This window comes from Pseudophryne corroboree, chromosome 6 (assembly GCF_028390025.1).
Source record: "Pseudophryne corroboree isolate aPseCor3 chromosome 6, aPseCor3.hap2, whole genome shotgun sequence".
Lineage (NCBI taxonomy): Eukaryota > Metazoa > Chordata > Amphibia > Anura > Myobatrachidae > Pseudophryne > Pseudophryne corroboree.
This window is the reverse complement of record NC_086449.1, coordinates 164,552,028-164,571,887: the sequence shown is the minus strand read 5'-3', so window position 1 is coordinate 164,571,887 and position 19,860 is coordinate 164,552,028.

Below are 19,860 nucleotides of genomic sequence, written 5' to 3'. Positions count from 1 at the left end.
TTTTTTCCTATTTTCAAACATCTGAATCTCCCCCTAAGAGTGTAATAACAGTGTTATGGCAATAAGTATCTATAAGTAAAGCCCAGCAGATGGTGTGCTCCTTCCTGTGCTCCCTCTTACTTCGGTCACCTTATCCTTTCAGCCTTATAGCTATTGTCTGGTTTCCCAAATATAAATGTACGAGGTATGAAGTGGCTTAATAAGGTCAGGAATAGGACAGTGCAAATGTGATGGCAGATGTGTTGGAGAAGAGGGGTCTGGTGAAGGTACAGTACCAGTTGGACTTCAGGTTAACAACTGTTAAAACTATTTCTAAAATAAATGAAAAATAATCCAATCCTGGCTACAGAAGTGATTTACACAAACACTTGTAGCCAGGTGCAATTACAGATGGGTCCACCGTTATCTTGACTAGTTTTCTGCGCCTAGGCACAACATGACTTATTAGCATAAACCCTTCATCTATTGTTCTCAGCTGCAATACAATACAGAGAACAATACAGCAGGGGATTAAGTCATTACAGCAAGGGATTAAGTCCGATTGGCCAGTCTCAGTTAATCCTTTTAAAGGTCAAGATAAATGTGGACCCATCTGTATGGAAAATTGTTGAATTTACCCAGATTATATACACATACATAATTTATAATATGTGTGAGAATATCAGGCATCAGAATATCCAATAACATATAAAACAAACATAATGTTTCAAACGTATTTGATTAAACTAAAAGTCCTGTCAGGGCAGTAGTGAAATCAGATGTAAGTTGGACATCAGCAGTTCAGACTCTGTCATTGGTGTATCTATAATGGGTGCAAGGTGCATGTGCCCATATACAGTAACTATACTAAGCCGTTTGAATTCCCATGGCAGCAATCACTACAGACAAAAATCACTGGAAAAATGGTGCAACTGCCATTTTCCTGGTGATTTGCGCATGCACAGTAGAGATGTCCCCCAGAAACAAGGCACAGTCACCATGGTCCAAGAGACCTGCACATGCGTAGTAGACACAGGCACAAAGCCAGAGTCTCCAGCGCTGCCAGAGAGAAGGGGGCCCAATATGATCTTCCACACAGGAGCTCTTCTCCCTTAGGGGTCTATTTACTAAGCCTTGGGTGGAGGTAAAGTACCAGCCAATCAGCTCCTGTCATTTTTCAAACCCAGCCTGTGACATGCAATTTAGGAGCTGATTGGCTGGTACTTTATCTCTGTCCACTTTATCTCCATCCAAGGCTTAGTAAATAGACCCCTAAAACTGATTCTGCCCTTTGTTAAAGTCCCCCATACATCTGTGAATTACATCTATTTGGTGATTGTTCTGCTAAACCTTTATCCCTAATCAAACACAGACCATCTGCTTATTACATTGGTGTAAGTTTTGACATTAAAAAATAATACACTGTAATAAAATAATTCTGAGTTATTAAGTGTGTCAGATACAAGAAATATGTGCAAAGATGGGAGCATGGAACAGATATAGTATATGCAGGAAAAAGGTGTCTCCCACAAACTATAAACACATGAAGAAGACTGGAGTCTGCATAGTAGTGTGTAGCGGGCGGCTGGCGTCGGAAGGCGGCGGGCGGCGGGACAGCAACAGGGCCTGAACGCGGAGGAACTGGGATCCGAAAGGATCTGGGTTCCTCCAATCAGTGCCCTAGGATTTGAACTGGGCGCCGGTCGTGAGCCAATCACGGCTCGCGGCTTGGCGTCCAATGGGAAGCTGCCGCAATGGGCAAATCCATGCCCGTCGTGGCGGACCAATGAGAGTCCGCCGCGTCATCGCTCCGCCTCCTCCCAGCGTCTTACATCAGGCGCTGGGCGGCGGCAGAGTTCAGTTGCGTGCCGGAGCAGAAAAGAGCTCCAGAAGACGTCGGAAGAAGACATGCAGCGACAGAAGGTGTGGCGGCGGAGAAGAAGGAAGAATCGGCGGAGAAGAGAGAAGATAGAAGAGAGGAGAGGCGGAACAAGGAAGATAGAAGAGGTTGAGCCCAGAGTCCAGCGGCGGAGGACGGCCGGAGAGTGCTGCAAAGTGAGGGATGCAAAAGAGCTGATGATGCTCCACTCTGCAGCCTCTCCCACCAATCCGGGTTAGAGGCTTTGGGCCTGTACCACCCTGCTTTAATTATCCTCCCTAGACCACCGGGACTGTCAGGCATTAGGCCTGTGGCCACAAGCAGGCACTAGGCCTGAACAGCAGTTAGGAGGTGAGGGCCGCTGCATCCACAAGTAGTCTTGGCAGTAGGCCAAGACTACTGTCCCCTTTGTAAGGCAGGCATTAGGCCTGTGGCCACAAGCAGGCACTAGGCCTGAACAGTAGTTAGGAGCAAAGGGCCACCATAAGAGTTCGTAACCTTGGCGTTAGGCCAAGGTTACTGCCCCTCTGTAGGCAGGCGCTAGGCCTGACCCACCATTCAGGCATTAGGCCTGTGCCATAGATAGGACCAAAAAGTTGTATAAATAATCTTGGTATTAGGCCAAGATTATATCTCCACCGGTAGGCAGGCACTAGGCCTGTGGGCGTTGGCGGGCATTTGGGCCCGGGCGTAAGTTAGTCACACATAGTGAGATCTGCGGTTGGAATCCTTGCACTAGGCCAGCATCTCACTCCCATTGTTAGAGGTGCACCTGGACTGGGCTCAGTCCAGGTTAGGAATGGAACTTTTTCACTAGGGGCATAGTAGCATCCACGCAGTTTGGAACGCAGAGTGCAGGACCCTTCAGGTTCGGTTCCAGTAGCGGGTGGGCTGTGCAGTAGCTCGCCTGGACCGTGGTTGTCTGGGTGTGTGGGGCTGGCTGGCCCGCACGTTCCGTACTCCATTCGGGATACTAGAGGTTGTGAAGAGACGTTCCCGCCTCCACGTACCTCACCATCCCGTATTACTGTAGTGGACGGCTGTCCACTACAGGCTGACCAATACGCGTGTGCGCCTGGGGAAGAAGTACAGGCATCTGTCGGTCAGTCCCTCGTACCGGATCTGTCAACACCAGTGTAACGGTAACTCATTGTTATTTCATTACTGCGTTTTCTTGAGTGTGTCTTGTTTTGCTAGCTGAGGACATTTATAGCTGTTCTTTCTCATCAGTTTTGTTCAAAAGTTCATAGCAGTGTAGGCCAGTTTAGTTGTTTAGCCTATCTGTTAGTTGGTAGGAAGGCTGTTGTTCATCTCTCCTCAGGAGCAGCGATCCTCCTCGACCGGCAAGTTGACAAGTGTGACGACGTGAGTATTCTTCTCTGTGTGTTGTCTTGTTCCGTGTTGGGCGCCGATTCGCGAGTCTTCACTAGGCCTAGTGAAGCTCGTTTCACCTGGTGCGCAAGTGCCAAATAGGTGACAGTTGGGTGGCTGAGGCCTTAGGGCCAGTGATGACATTCACCTAATCGGTGAAAGTTGCGGCCACCGCTGTGTATCCTGTCCCTCCTCCTCCTGGGAAAGAGTTGATCCTCTGTGTGATCAGTGCTTCTTTTCCCCCAGCATCTGGCATCGGCCTGGATCGTCGCGTCCTGGTTACTGGAGTACTTCCGGGTCCAAAGAGGTTCCGTGGGTAGAAAGTGAAGGAGACTTGCAGTAAGAAGCGAGTCACACCTGCACGGCAGCAGGCATAACACCGCACTTAGTATTCTTATATTTGGTGTAGTCGGCAGGATGTCGGAAACTGAAAACAATGCTTCTCCGGAAACGGAGAGGAAATTCAATTTTGGACCAGCATTGACACATACCTCTCGGTACAATGGATGGACCATGCCGTTGGAAGACTGGAATAAGAGGCTTGACGGAATCATCCAGCTGTATGGGGTGCCCCCCGAAATGCAGCTGCACTTGCCATTGAATACACTGGATGGAGAAACCTGGCGGTCCGTAATCCTTGTTCCAGAAGAGGAGTGGAAGACGTTGGATGAGGTACTCACGATCCTCGATGGTGCCTATGGCAACACTTCATCTGCTGGGACCCTGCGTCAGCGGTTGTTCAACCGATTCCAGAGAGAGGACGAGTCTATACCCCAGTTCGCAAATGCACTTCAAGAGATGTTGGGTGAGATCACGCGGCGCGACCCAGAAGGTCTGGGGTCCCTGGTTAACCCAAGCGTGATGCTGAGGGATCAGTTTGCGCTGGGCCTACGGAGTATCCGCATTTGACAGATCCTGTTGGATAAGATTGCCAATGACAAAAAGATGACCTTCCGTCAAGTTCAAGTGGAAGCTGTCACTAGGGATCGCGATGCCAATTTTGGACCTTATGCCATGGCCCCACAATGGTTAACACCGGTGTCTGCCCTGTGGCCAGCAGAGAACCCAGCCCCATGGAGGCCTGTATCCAAGATCTTAAGGCGGCATTCGCCAAAGTCACTCTTGAAATGAAAAAGGAGATCTCCCAGTTGCGGGATGAGGTTCATAGACAGAGGGGTCATGGTGGGTCTGAAGATTGGGCGTCATGCAGGCTGCCAAGGGAACCACAAACCAACATTGGAGGCGATCGTCCCAGGGAATGTAGGGCTCCCCGTTGCTATCGCTGTAACAGGTTTGGACACATTGCCCGGGAATGTACTGAGCCTAGGCAGGACCCTTCGTTAAACTAGAGTCCCTCGCAGTGACGGGACCACCCGCGGGGGAGATGAGCGGAGGCACAGCTATAGTGGATTCAGCTGACATAGTGGGTGAGTGTCCCGTTGTGGTTGGATGTCTTGGGGGAAAAGAGCAGAAGTGCCTGTTGGATACTGGCTCGCAGGTCACCACCATGTCTGAGGCTTGTTTCCTGGAGCACTATTCTCATCTGAAGGATTCTGTGTTGGAAAGCTGGGTCACCCTTACGGCTGCCAACAATCTTCCTATTCCGGTTGTCGGAGTGGTGTGGATGGAGATCTCGATCTGTGGACAAGCAGTAGGGAAGAAAGGAATACTGGTCGTGGGAAGCTTGGGTTTGAGTCACGGGCCGGTGATTGTTGGCATGAACGTGCTACAAGATCTTAATCAGCTTTTGTTCCGGGAAAGAGGTCCGCAGTATTGGAAAGAACTGGGTGTCCAACGGCCGTTGCAACAGGCATTCCAGCAGGTGGGGAGGATATGTGAGGCTGGAAATCTGGAAGAGTCCCTGGGATCAATTCGGACCAGTCATCGGCAACAGATAGTTACCTCCCCGCCAGGAAATAATTCTTCCCCTCGAGGTGCGTACTCACCAACGCCTGGAGGGGTTTGGAGTGATGGTGGAACCCAATGGATTCCTAGGAATAGACTCTGGAATCATCTTAGCCCAAACCCTGGCTGTAGTAAGAGATGGCAAGGTGTTGGTTCGGCTGTGTAATCTACTGGACGAGACCAAGAGAATTCCTGCGGGAGCAACCATTGCCAATGTAACGGCTGTCACCCGAGATGGAGTTTCAGGGGGGCGACAGGTCTTGCTGCATGCTGACGAACAAGGGCCATGGTCAATGGCGTTGAGCCTGGATAGGGATGAAGAACCCAGTACGGATTGGTGCAGCCGTGTTATACAAGAACAGATGGATGTCTGGACGAATGTAGCCCCGTTATGGTGCAGAAGTTGGAGCATATGCTGTGGGAACGACGGAAGGTGTTCTCCCGGCATGAGGAGGATTTTCGGGTATACTGAAGATTTGAAGCATGAAATACGTACTGAGGAGTGTCCTCCTATCCGTGAGCGATATCGTCCTATCCCACCCAAACTCTATCAGGAGGTAAAGAAGATGTTGCGGCAGATTTTGGACAATCAGGTCATTCGGGAGAGTAAAAGTCCATGGGCTGCACCCATCGTGTTGGTACGGAAGAAAGATGGTTCCATCCGATTCAGCGTGGACTATCGGCGGTTAAACAGCTGTACCGTTTGAGATGCCTACCCGTTGCCTAGGATAGAGGAGTCTTTGGCGGCCCTGGGGAATGCTCGGTATTTCTCCACTCTGGACTTGGCCAGTGGGTATTGGCAAGTGGCGGTTAACCCACAGGATCAAGAAAAGACCGCCTTCACAACTCCGATGGAGTTGTTTGAGTTCTTGCGCATGCCTTTTGGGCTCACCAATGCCCCAGCTACATTCCAGCGGATGATGGAGAGATGTTTGGGGGATTTGAATTTCGAAGCTCTGCTGATATATCTGGATGATATCATCGTGTTTGCCACCACTCTAGAGGAACATCTGGCACGCCTGGATATGGTGTTGCATCGTCTGGAGAAGTACGGGCTCAAGCTCAAGTCCCGTGTCATCTTCTAAAATTAAGCTTGGAGTACTTGGGACATGTGGTATCCAGAGAAGGAGTCTGCCCTACGCCCGGCAAGATTTCAGCAGTCCAGGAGTGGAAGACGCCCACTACTACCACTGAACTGCGTGCCTTCCTAGGATTGGTTGGGTACTATCGGCGGTTTATCAAGGACTTTGCAAAAATCACGGAACCGTTGCACGCTCTGCTTCGAGGAGTGCCCACTACAAAAAAATTGCAGGCAATAGCCTGGGGCGAGGCACAGGAGAAGGCATTTTGACACCTGAAGAAAATGTTCACTAAGGCTCCAGTTCTGGGATATGCTGATTTTGAAAAACCATTTCTGCTCTGCACCGATGGCAGCCTACAGGGGCTAGGAGCAGTTCTTTCACAAGTACAAAATGGCCAAGAACGAGTGATCGCCTATGGTAGCCAAAGTTTGAGGGAAACAGAGAGGAACCCGGACAACTACAGTTCCTTTAAGTTGGAACTGTTGGCTGTAGTCTGGGCCGTGACGGAGAAGTTTGCCGAGCACCTGACCGCTACCCATGTGGAGATCTACACGGATAACAATCCCCTGGCCTATCTGGAAACTGCAAAACTGGGCGCCCTGGAGTAGCGTTGGGTAGCCCGGTTGGCAAAATTCAGCTATAAAATCCATTATTGGCCAGGGAAGAGTAATCGGAACGCAGATGCGTTGTCACGATTTCCTATACCCATGCCCCCGACTTCGAGGGACGTTGAGGTCGAGAGTACAGAGGTCCCAGACTTGACCAGAATTCGATGTCCTGTTACCCTGGAAGAGCAACAAGTATTTGAATGTGCTGCTCTGCTCCAGAGCACGGAACAAGAGTGGGCTTCATTACAGCAGAGTGACCTGGCACTGAGCGCCATTCGGCGGTGGAAACAGAAGGAACATTGGCCTAGCCAGTGGGAGAGAAGTCGGCTGACTCTCTATTGTCGAAAAGTCCTGCGGAGTTGGGACCGGTTACTCGTCTGCGCCAAAACACTGCGTCGGCAGGTGTACCTGCACCACGAGCTCAGGATGGTGGAACAGATTGTGGTGCTGGAAGCAGCCCTCCAGGCTTTGGTTACTGAAGCGCACGATAGCGGAGCCCATTTGGGATCAGCAAAAACCTTCCAGTGGATACAGCATCAGTTCTTTGCCCCTCAGTTATTGACCTTGGTGGAGAGAGTGTGCCGGGAGTGTCGGAGATGCGGGGTTGTCAAACCGAACGAACAGCATGCACCTGTACATACCATTCAGACGAATCGTCCCCTGGAGTTGTTGATGATTGATTACGTTCTGATTGGGGAGTCTGTTAGTGGCCATCAATATGCCCTGGTCATGACTGATCACTTCACTAAGTTCACGGTCGTGGTCCCTACCAGAGATCAGACGGCGGAGTCCGCTACCAAGGCCATTGTCGAGCATTTTATCCAGCAGTTTGGGTGCCCCGAGAGGATACATTCAGACCAAGGGGCTTGTTTCCAAGGGAGGCTGATGAAACAGCTTTGTCGACTTTATGGGATGCAGAAGTCCCGTACCACTCCGTATCATCCTCAGGGAAATGGCACCTGCGAATGTTTCAATCGGACCTTGCTCCAGATGCTGCGTACCTTGGAAGACACCAAGAGATGGAGGTGGCCCGAGCATGTAGCAGAGCTGGTGTGGACCTATAACAATAGGGTTCACAGCACCACCGGTTACTCCCCCTTCTTTTTGATGTTTGGCCGCCCAGGGCGTGAAGCGCAAGATCTGCACTTGCCCGAGCTTTGGGAAGAAGGGGGTTCATTGCCAGCAGACTGGGTCGCAGAACATCAGCAGCATTTAAGAGTGGCTCACGACGTGACTCGGAGGATGATAGCTGACCACACTCATGTGCCCCATAGAACTCGAGGAGCGGAGCCTTTTGACGTGGGACAGTGGGTGCTAGTCCGCATGACACGGCCGGGCGGCAAACTGACGGAAAGGTGGGAGGTACTGCCCTATATTGTCCGAAGGCGCCTCATCGAAGAGGGCCCGATTAACCAGGTGGAAGCGACGGATGGGTCCGGTCGGTTGAAAACCCTTCATCGGGACATGTTGCGTCCTTGTTTGTTTCCAGAAGATGTAGAGAGATTAGGTGCCTCCGGTCTGAGTACTGCTCCATCGCCTGTGGAAGACAGTGTTATCACCATCTCCCAGGGCGGCTGGCCTGGACGAAGATTGGTGGGTTTCCGGTGGTTCCGCCTCACAACAACATTCTCCAGGATGTTGAGGCCTCCAGACCCGTGGTATCTCCTTTGCCTCGACGGTCCCAGCGTTCCAGCCGCGGTGTGCCTGGTCCTCGGTATGCCGACCCGGATTTTATCTGGCCTCAGTCTTCCTTTGTAGGGACTACAAAGGACAAACGGGGGGGGGGGGGGGGGAATGTGAGGCACGCGTCGGAAGGCGGCGGGCGGCGGGACAGCAACAGGGCCTGAACGCGGAGGAACTGGGATCCGAAAGCATTCGGGTTCCTCCAATCAGCGCCCTAGGATTTGAACTGGGCGCCGGTCGCGAGCCAATCACGGCTCGCGGCTTGGCGTCCAATGGGAAGCCGCCGCAATGGGCCAATCCGTGCTCATCGCGGCGGACCAATGAGAGTCCACCGCGTCATCGCTCCGCCTCCTCCCAGCATCTTATATCAGGCGCTGGGCGGCGGCGGAGTTCAGTTGCGCGCCGGAGCAGAGAAGAGCTCCAGAAGACGTCGGAAGAAGACCTGCAGCGGCGGAAGGTGCGGCGGCGGAGAAGGAAGAACCGGCGGAGAAGAGAGAAGAGGTGGAACAAGGAAGACAGAAGAGGCGGAGCCCGGAGTCCAGCGGCAGAGGACAGCCGGAGAGCGCTGCAGAGTGAGGGATGCAAAAGAGCTGACGAAGCTCCCCTCTGCAGCCTCTCCCACCGATCCGGGTAAGAGGCTTTGGGCCTGTACCACCCTGCTTTAATTATCCTCCCTAGACCACCGGGACTGTCAGGCATTAGGCCTGTGGCCACAAGCAGGCACTAGGCCTGAACAGCAGTTAGGAGGTGAGGGCCGCTGCATCCCCAAGTAGTCTTGGCAGTAGGCCAAGACTACTGTCCCCTTTGTAAGGCAGGCATTAGGCCTGTGGCCACAAGCAGGCACTAGGCCTGAACAGTAGTTAGGAGCAAAGGGCCACCATAAGAGTTCGTAACCTTGGCATTAGGCCAAGGTTACTGCCCCTCTGTAGGCAGGCGCTAGGCCTGACCCACCATTCAGACATTAGGCCTGTGCCATAGATAGGACCAAAAAGTTGTATAAATAATCTTGGTATTAAGCCAAGATTATATCTCCACCGGTAGGCAGGCACTAGGCCTGTGGGCGTTGGCGGGCATTTGGGCCTGGGCGTAAGTTAGTCGCACATAATGAGATCTGCGGTTGGAATCCTTGCACTAGGCCAGCATCTCACTCCCATTGTTAGAGGTGCACCTGGACTGGGCTCAGTCCAGGGTAGGGACGGAACTTCTTCACTAGGGGCATAGTAGCATCCACGCAGTTTGGAACGCAGAGTGCAGGACCCTTCCGGTTCGGTTCCAGTAACGGGTGGGCTGTGCGATAGCTCACCTGGACCGTGGTTGGCTGGGTGTGTGGGGCTGGCTGGCCGGCACGTTCTTTACTCCTTTCGGGATACTAGAGGTTGTGAAGAGACGTTCCCGCCTCCACGTACCTCACCATCCCGTATTACTGTAGTGGACGGCTGTCCATTACAGGCTGCCCAATGCGCGTGTGCGCCTGGGGAAGAAGTACAGGCATCTGTCGGTCAGTCCGTCATACCGGATCTGTCAACACCAGTGTAACAGTAACTCATTGTTATTTCATTACTGCGTTTTCTTGAGTGTGTCTTGTTGTGCTAGCTGAGGACATTTATAGCTGTTCTTTCTCATCAGTTTTGTTCAAAGGTTCATAGCAGTGTAGACCGGCAAGTTGACAAGTGTGACGACGTGAGTATTCTTCTCTGTGTGTTGTCTTGTTCCGTTTTGGGCGCCGATTCGCGAATCTTCACTAGGCCTAGTGAAGCTTGTTTCACCTGGTGCGCAAGTGCCAAATAGGTGATAGTTGGGTGGCTGAGGCCTTAGGGCCAGTGATGACATTCACCTAATCGGTGAAAGTCGCGGCCACCACTGTGTATCCTGTCCCTCCTCCTCCTGGGAAAGAGTTGATCCTCTGTGTGATCAGTGCTTCTTTTCCCCCAGCATCTGCCATCGGGCTGGATCGTCGCGTCCTGGTTACTGGAGTACTTCCTGGTCCGAAGAGGTTCCGTGGGTAGAAAGTGAAGGAGACTTGCGGTAAGAAGCGAGTCACACCTGCACAGCAGCAGGCATACCACCGCACTTAGCATTCTTACAGTAGTGCACTACTCTTTCAATAATCTTAAGCTCCTCCCCATGTCAGTCCTGATAAACATATGTCACATCTTTGCGGCTAATTCAAACCTGATCGCAGCAGTGATCAAGTCTGAAGTGCGCATGCATCGGCGCCATAGTGTGCCAGCGCATGGCAGACAGCCGACGGCTGTCTTAGCCCTGCGATCGCCTCTGCCTGATTGACAGGCAAAGGCGGTTGCTGGGCGGGAGGGGGCGGGCCGGCGGTGTTTGGCCACTGTTTAGGGGGCGCAGTCCAGGCAACGCAGGCATGCATGGACCGTTGGGGGGGAGGGCCATGGTGGCTGCGTGACATCATACGCAGCCGCTGCGATGAGTGGCTCCCTGCCAGCGCGCAGGAGCTGCGCTGGCTGGGATCTACTCCTACAGTACAAAAGCATTGCCGCTGTGCAATGCTTTTGTAGTTGTGCGGCGGGGGGGGGTGTTGGGCCTGACATGCGGGGCAGACTATCCCTGTGCTGGCCGTCCGCCTGCATGTCAGTGTGACTGATCGTAGATGTGCTAAATTTAGCACATCTATGATCAGGTCTGAATCACCCCCTATGTCTTTCTGTTACTGACACTTCACACTTTCCCTAAATAAAGCACATTAGGAAAGTTGCCCTGTTACCTACCTGTAAGGCCTTATCAGGATCAGAAGGAATTACCGATGGTCGGGATCCCGGATGTCAGTCAGACAACGGCAACTCGGGCCGTCAGTATGCCGGCAGCGTGGTGATCGCTATAAAGCCCCTTGCGGGCTCGCTGTACTCGTCATGCTGTGAGCTTGGTAGCTCACTGCGCTCGCCATGAGTGGCAATAGCTCCTGTTAGCTGGGAATCTGGATGGCAGCATTGTCAGCAGTCGGGATCCCAACTGCTGGCAATTTAACTGCATCCTGCCTCATCACAGCAACACCCTGGAACCTGTTATACACAGACTTAGGGACCGATTCATACCTGATCGCTGCTGTGCGTTTTCGTACAGAAGGCGATTATCAAACTACTGCACATGCATATGCACTCCAATGCGCATGTGCGTCACCAAACTGCGACAGGATGGTGCAAAAATTTTGATTGCACGGCTGTTCGCAAGGTATTTGACAAGAAGAGGACGTTTATGGGTGGTAACTGGCCGTTTGCAAGGAGTGTCTGGAAAAACACAGGCGTGCCCAAGCGTTTTCAGGAAGGATGTGTGACGTCAGGTGATAGAGATAAAAGCTTAGCTACCATGCTTAATTATAATAATGCAATTCATTTTAATATTACAAAGAGATTTGATTAAACTAGCTTGAACATATGGAAAATATAAAAGCTTGTGTTATATAACATCGTGTGTGAAAGTGAGCATCTGGTACCCTGCTCTCTCCTCAGAAACAGAAAACATCTAAATGTAGCTCCAGATAAGCAGAAGGACAAGGGGCATATGAAGTTATATAATTGTGTTAATCATTTACTGCCAATATGTGTGTATAAATAACGAAGCTGACCAAAGTAAAGCAGATTACTTATGAGACATGCGGCTGTGTGTGTCTTTGAGTTCTCTCAGCAATACATTACGACCTGGTATCCACAGGTGACATGATAATGGACAAGGGACCAAACCGGAGCTACCTAGACGGCTCTATCATTTAATGGGGGACTCTACGGGATGACTAACACAAGGAAAAGCATCTAATGAGAGTTTCTGTGTTGGAAGCGAATTGTTCTCAAGAACTCTGATTTCACATTGGGTGAGTAAAACGATGGGACTGCAGCCATATTTTGCTCAAAATCAGACTTCTTGAGTGTAATTCTAGAGACAATGTGCATTTATGTTTTTCCTTGAACTGTCATTATAAAGAAACCCGATTATCTTGTCACACAGCCTAGATTACTTGAATTATGTTGTATTGCGCAGCTAAAAAGTATTGCTTGTTGTAATCTAAGGCAGATACAGGTGTATTGCTTGCGCAGCTAAAGTTTATTGCTTGTTGTAATCTAAGGCATATACAGGTGTATTGCTTAGCTAAGGTGCATTGCTTGTTGCAGCTACAGTATAAAGCTAAGGCATAAGGCGTAAGGCATATTGCAGTGTTGTCATATGTTTGTATGTTCTATGTGTATGAAAGTTTGGGTCAGCCATTTACGGGACCTGATTGCTAGCTGGAATTTGTGGTATGCTGATCCACAGTTGACGCCATAATGCACAGCTTACTGTCTTGTCTATGTCATGTAAACTGTCTGATTTAAGATAACAAGAAACGGTGTAAAGTGTATAAAGGTGGTTAGTCCATAAGGTCATCAAAGACGGCCCTTGGCACGTGCAACTGTAGGCTTGTCCTGTCACCTGTCAATGGAAGCCCCTGGGAGGCCATATGAGACACAAAAACTAAACCTCGCCTGCACCATTGATAAACAATCATTGTTACATGTTGTAAAAGTCCAATGTTGCTGAATGACTGAATCTGTGTCTATGTCTTATTAGCGCATGCGCCCACAGAACAATTGGAATAGAATACAAAGGCGTACCTAGTTTGCAATTGTGTGCAGTACAGAGGTGTACTAAGGTTAATTATTATGCAGGATTTACCCAGTGTTTTTTGCAACGTAGATAACCATCTCAGAATAGGAAAGGCATTTTAACAGAATTTGCTAGTATTGTGGGATATCATTTGGATGCTCAATTGTTGTCAGTGCATAGAAATGAACCATATCCTTTATGCTTAGCTGATTAACCTACTGATCTTTTTTTTTTTTTTAAATACCAGCAGTGTCCAACAAGTTGTCAGAAAAGTTAGAAGACTGAATATGGTGTTTTAGATTGCATGTATTGTAAATGTGATTTAGTACAGTCAGACAAGTTCAGTAGAAACAAAAATAGGCTGAGAAAGGTTTGTGTCCAGACAAAACTTATAGCCAGTGATACACAGATACTTCTCATTCAAGTACATATCCCTCTTCACCGCAGGTGGATTCGGCCACACCCAGAGGGCTTAATTACCCCAATGGGAGGGAAAGGGAGTAAGATGAAGCGCTTAGCAGAACGTGAGGGAAGGATAGGAATTAAGCGTATTTAACGCTATCCTTAAAAGAGCTAATTTTCCAAAGGATGGAATCTTAGATACAGAGGCTTGGAAAAGGTTCCAGGCCACAGATAGTCATTGGTTACAAAAGAAAGGTTATTTGGACACTGTAAATATATGGCTTATTGTTTCACAAGAACTGGAAGATGAGGAAAGAATTAGACAGGAAGATTGTAGGTCTAATATAATACCACCACCCAATGTTACAATAACATGTTATGCTATTTATAATGATGGGAATGTGGAAGGGGGGTCAGCCCCCTCAGCAGTATCAATGCATGCAGAATCAAGGACACATGATAAAGCAGGAGTTTTAACTCCTTCAGCAACATATGCAGAACAAATGACACCTGAAAAACGTTATGAAAATACTTTAAGTTATAAAGAAAATCCAGAAGGTACACTGGTTCTTAGGGATGTTATCCACTACCCTGAAAGAAAGTGTCTTTATTGTGGGAGATGTGTTCCGGAGGGAAGTGAAAAATGTTTCTTTTGTGGTAACTGGGTAGAGACAAATTCAGGACCATGTGAATCACAAAATGATAAACCAAAAACTCCAGGGATATTTAGGAGGTTGTGGAACTTTGCTAGTAGTCGTAACAGAGATCCAAGTGGAATATCTCGTAAAAATTACAATGTAATGCCTGTTAGAGTTAGTAGTCATGCTAATCCCAGACATACAACTGACAGGTTACCTGGGGCTGAAGGTTATATTGCAGCATATGTGGAGCAGGAACAATACATACCCTGGCTCCCTTCAGAGGTTATGCGTACTGTAAATGACTTACCAGATATCAGAAAAAGTCCAGCTGAATTTGAAAAAAAGATTAAACAAGTGTATCTTGTGTATAGACCGTGTTGGGTTGATTTAGAACAGATTCTTAGAGCTTCCATAGGAATAGGTGAATATAATATGCTTCTTGCCATAGCTCCCCAGGAGGCAGATAGTGATAGGGGGAAAATTGAGAATGCTCCCCTTGAAGCCAACCGCTATACTATGGCTTCAGGCTCACAACTGTTGTATAGAGTACAAGTCAGATGTAAGCAAATCAGAGACACTGCACCAGCTGAACCTGATCTGGTACAAAAAAAAAACCTCAGCATAAGGGAATACTCTAACAACGCCAGACTGTTTAAGACCAGGTTCCTTAATGGACTTAGACCTGAATACAGGCAGCAGTTGTATGCAGTCCGACCAGAAGCAAATTTGATGAACATTACCTCACTAGTAGAAGTCCTAGAAGGGATTCAAGATAACGAGAAAGAAAGGAGAGATAAGAGAACTTCCAAAGCACCAGCTGTTACTATACATGTAGTGCAGGCTGCCCAGTCTAACACCAAGACAAATAAGGTCCAAAATCAAGGTAAAGGTGTAAATAACTCCAGGCCCTACACCACAAGAAATGTGCAGGGTGAAGACATGACTGGTAAATGTTTTTGGTGCAAGGTTTCAGGTCATCAGAAGAAGAAAAGCAGAAAATACCAGACATGGCTGAAATATAAGGACTCTGTCCCAACCTTCACGGTACAACAGGAATGACTGAATCCTGCTACGGGGTCCACCTACTCAAGTGACACCTACACTGACCCCATAAAAGGTACTGTTATGCTTACTCTACCTACAGGAAACACCCTAGAATGCCTTTTGGACACTGGAGCAGCAGTCACTGTACTTAAGAAAACTGACGTCCCAGAAGAACTCTTAACCAGCCACTATGTCGATGGGACAGGACTGGGAGGACAGCCCCTCCCTCTTCAAAGAGTGAATTTGTTGGGAGCTGATATCCTTAACATCAACCCCACATGGAATCAAGTATACCAGCAATATTCCAGCTATCATGAAGCCTAGCATTGAAGCAGCAATTTAAGTTTATCTACATGCAAGTTTTGTATGACAGCACAAAGAAAGAGGCTTCAAGCTACACCACAGAGCAAGTTGAAGAAGCAGTTTGGAACCTCAAGGCTGCCATACCATCTCCACCGGCATTGGGTCTGCCAGACTACACCAAGCCATTTACTCTTTATTGCCATGAGGAAAGAGGTCATGCACTTGGAGTCATTACACAGACGCATGGAAGCAAGCAACGCCCAGTAGCTTATCTTTCAAGCAAACTGGACAACATTATCCAAGGAGCACCCACCTGCATCAGAGCAGTTGCAGCAACAGCAGTCCTCAAACAGAAATGCATAGACATTGTGCTTAATCATGAACTGATCATTCAGGTACCACATGCGGTGACTGAAATACTACAGCAAGCCAGAACCAAGCACTTATCAGCTGCAAGACTCACCAAGTATGAAGTAGCTCTACTAAGTGCCACAAATGTCACCATCAAGAGATGTACCACCCTCAACCCAGCAACTCTACTACCAGCCCTATTGCAGGAAGAAGGAGCAGAGTATGAATCTCTAGATTCAAAAGGAGGGAGAAGAGAGACATATAATATCTCTAGCAATGGTACCCAGAGTAACCAGGATGATGAGGACCACATGAACTATGGGAATGCAGAAAGTGATGAAAATATTCACAATAAAAAAAAAATTTTCCCCATGACTGCATGGCTCTGATGGAACAAGAGACTCAACCACTACCTCATGTCACAGACACAACCCTTCCTGATGCACAGCACAATCTCTATGTGGATGGTTCAAGATACTATGAGGATGGGATTCCTTATACAGGATACGCAGTAACCACTAAACATGAAGTTGTGGACTCAGGATCCCTACCATCCCAGCACAGGATTGTGGGCCAGATATGGAAAAGCAAAGGCTTCAAGAAGGCAAGTGGCGAAGACATACAACGTGCTTCCCTGATCAGACACCAGTTGAGAGCTCTGCAAGGGCCACAGAAAAGGTTGCAGTAATGAAGATCCAGGCACATGAAGAAATGACACTCCTGAAACAAGAGGCAACAATCTGGCAAGATGCTGAAGCCAAGAGGGCAGCAAAATGCCCCCAGCAGATAAGGCAAGCCTATACAGTAACCATTCCAGTGCCAGACCAAATGCCTGATTATGCTACGCTGATTGAACTTCAGAACAAAGCAGAAGAGAGTGAGAAAGAAGCCTGTGGAAAGAGAAAGCAACCAAACAACCAGTAAAGGTAGCCATCTACACCACACATACAGAAGTAACAGAAAGAAGCAAAGCCTCAAATGCCTGATCTACAGGATTTGAAGAAATTTCAGGAACAAGCAGGTCCTAAAGAAAAAGCAGCATGGCAGAGAAGAGGAGCCAGACAAGAAGAAGAAACTGGCTTATGGAAATTAGAAGAAAAGTTATGCTTACCCAGAAGCTTATATCCACGTATGTGTTAAGTCAGCCATGGACTCACACACCTGGGAAATGATCAGATGGGAAACTTAGTCACAGAAAAGATGGATAGCTCCAGAATTTTATCCAGATGCAGCCAAGTTTGTACAAGCCTGCTGGATATGTGGAAATGTCCAATCCAAGACAGAAGGTCAAGACAACCCTTGGAGCAATCCCCAAAAATTATTTTCCAGACTGCAAATTGACTATAACTAACTGCCAAAGATGTATTGATAGTCACAGACATTTTTCAGTTATTGGCCAATGGCAAAAGCTACAGCAAGATCAATAGATAGAAAATTAAGTTCAGAAGATATTTGCAGATAAGGAGTACCAGAAGTTACAGTATCAGATTAGTGAGTGTGTCACAGAAACCAGAAAGGGATGCTAAAGTGTTCTTACTGAAGAAACTGACACCTCTGTGTTCTCTAGTTTTTTTTTATCTCCCAGATTTAGGAGCAGATCTGAATCCCCACAAGCTTTAACCAGGAGATTGGGTGTATCTGGAAAGACACGTGAAAAAGTCACTTGAGCCCAGATTTGATGGTCCATATCGAGTGTTTCTGACCACGCCCACTTCTGTGTCAATTAAGGAAAGAGAAACTTGGGTTCCACTGCAATTTTGCTCAAGTTAAGTTTGAACGATGAAATATGCAAACATGCAAAGGAGATTGTTGAAATAGTGATGTTTTTTAGCAAATTGCATATATCTGAATTTAAGATTCTATTTTGTTTCCCTTCCTTTCAGCTTGAAAGAAATTTGTAAAGTGTAAACTCAAAGAAGAAACTACAGAAGAGCTTGGCAAGAAGGAGCCGTGAGCAGTCTAACTTAATGGATATGATGTGAACGGTTCTTTACCTTCCGTGGGATAGAGTGACAAGCACCGTCCTATGGGAACATAGCCTTTAGCACCATTATAGCTAGACTGTTTGCTTAGTCTCTTGTAGGTAGAGTTTATGTGATGCCTTGTAGCTCAACTGTAATGTCATATTGTAATACCAGATGAACCTGTAATGTTTGATTATTATAAATAGGAGGGAAACCCGACACCGATCAGCCTGATTTCTTCGCACTAGAGGAGTAAGTATTGAACTACGCACAGACTGCACACACTGCACGGAATGGGAAAAACATTTGATGGTGAGTGTGATGTAAACGGTTTTGCAGCTGTCCGCTGACTGAGGGGAATTTTCACACAGCGTACACATGCAATCATACACTAGCACGGGGCGAATTTACACTCCCCCTGGGAGTGTAACTATCTGATAGCAGGACAGTGTAATTTGCAGTACAGCCATAGCCAGATTTAGGGGGGATGCAGGGCATATTGTACCCCGGGGCCCCCTGGCCAAAGCACCACTGACAATTCTATAATGGGTGTAGTGTGCACGGCAATTGAGTTCCGCCCCGAGGACCACGGCGGTGTTAAAACTCAGTGAAAATGGCACAGTGGCCATTTTCACGGAGTTCTGCGCATGCACGGTACAAAAATCACTGGAAAAATGGCTGCTGCACCATTTTCCCGGAGATCTGAGCATGCGCAGTAGAGTTTGAGCACTCTAGTGCTCAGACTCTCAGTGCTGCCGGCAGAGACGAGGAGGCCCGAACAGAGGAGGATGCACCCGGGCCTCGTCTCTTAAAGCGCCCCTGCAAAGCACACTGATATCACTAGCTTTCCCTCTTAATGCAAGAGCCAGAATTCGAGCAGGACAGTATCCAGTGCAGGCAGAGACACAGGAATATCATGTTTCATGAGCTACTGACTGAGCTTTCTGACCAGAGGAGAGATAGGAGGGTGGAGAGAGCTGTAAGTGACACAGGGATCCCAGCTTCTTCTCCTCCCTGTCTGGGTGTCTGGGTCCTGTATAAATTTTTATGCAACTAAACCATATGAGTCTAGAGATAGAGACACACACAGAGAGTCCTCCTGAGTCCTGTCCCAGTGTGTAAATAGTACAGAGGTGGCTGCTATTCTTGCATGTGACAAGATAAATTATTTTCTTTTTCTATGTGTATTTTAAGGTTGTTTAAGTTGTCTTGGTTCCACTACAAGAAAGTTTTATAAAACAGTTGTCTTTCAAATAGGTGGAGCTACTGTATAAACAGTACCCAGGCATTATTAAACTATTAGTTTAAAACTAATACACACCATTGGTTTAAATTTAATATACACAATCTATACCTCCCACCATGACCCATTCCAGGAGGTACAAAATGCTTTCTACAAGGATTTCCTTCGTAATTTATGATTGCAAACACCTGTGTTGAAACACCTTTCTTATCAATTAAATAGTTCAACAAAGGTTACGCCAATCATAAATAAAAGAGGGAAGTCCAGGTAGAGAGCATTTTGTCCCTCCTGAAATGGGACATGTTGGGAGGTATGCACAATCTAATATACATCCCCCACCTTCCACCGGGGGCCCCCTGTCTTAAGTGCCCTGGGCACCCCCAAGGCTTAATCCGGGCCTGAGCACAACGATCAGGTCTGAATTAGGCCCTTAGCTGATGATTTTTTTTCCCAAAAAAATGCTCCGAAATTGTCTGGGTTTTTCATGAGTGAATTAGGCAAAAAACATGAATTTAACCCTATCCAAAATTATTTTAGTAAGCAGCAGGCTAGGGACGGCAGGACTGCAGCAACAAATGAGAACCGACTTAACAGGGTTAGAAGTACCAGAATACAGCAGGAATCCTGGAAGCACAGGCTAAAGCACCTACAACAGGGTTGTAACTTGAAGCACTCACGTCCCTGTCCTAAACCAGCCCCCTTTTATAGAAAGAAGTTTCCCTGGATTGTCTGGAAGAACCAGGAACATACCAGAACCAGAAATATACCAGAAACTTGGTCTCCAACATGGCGGCACCCAGTAA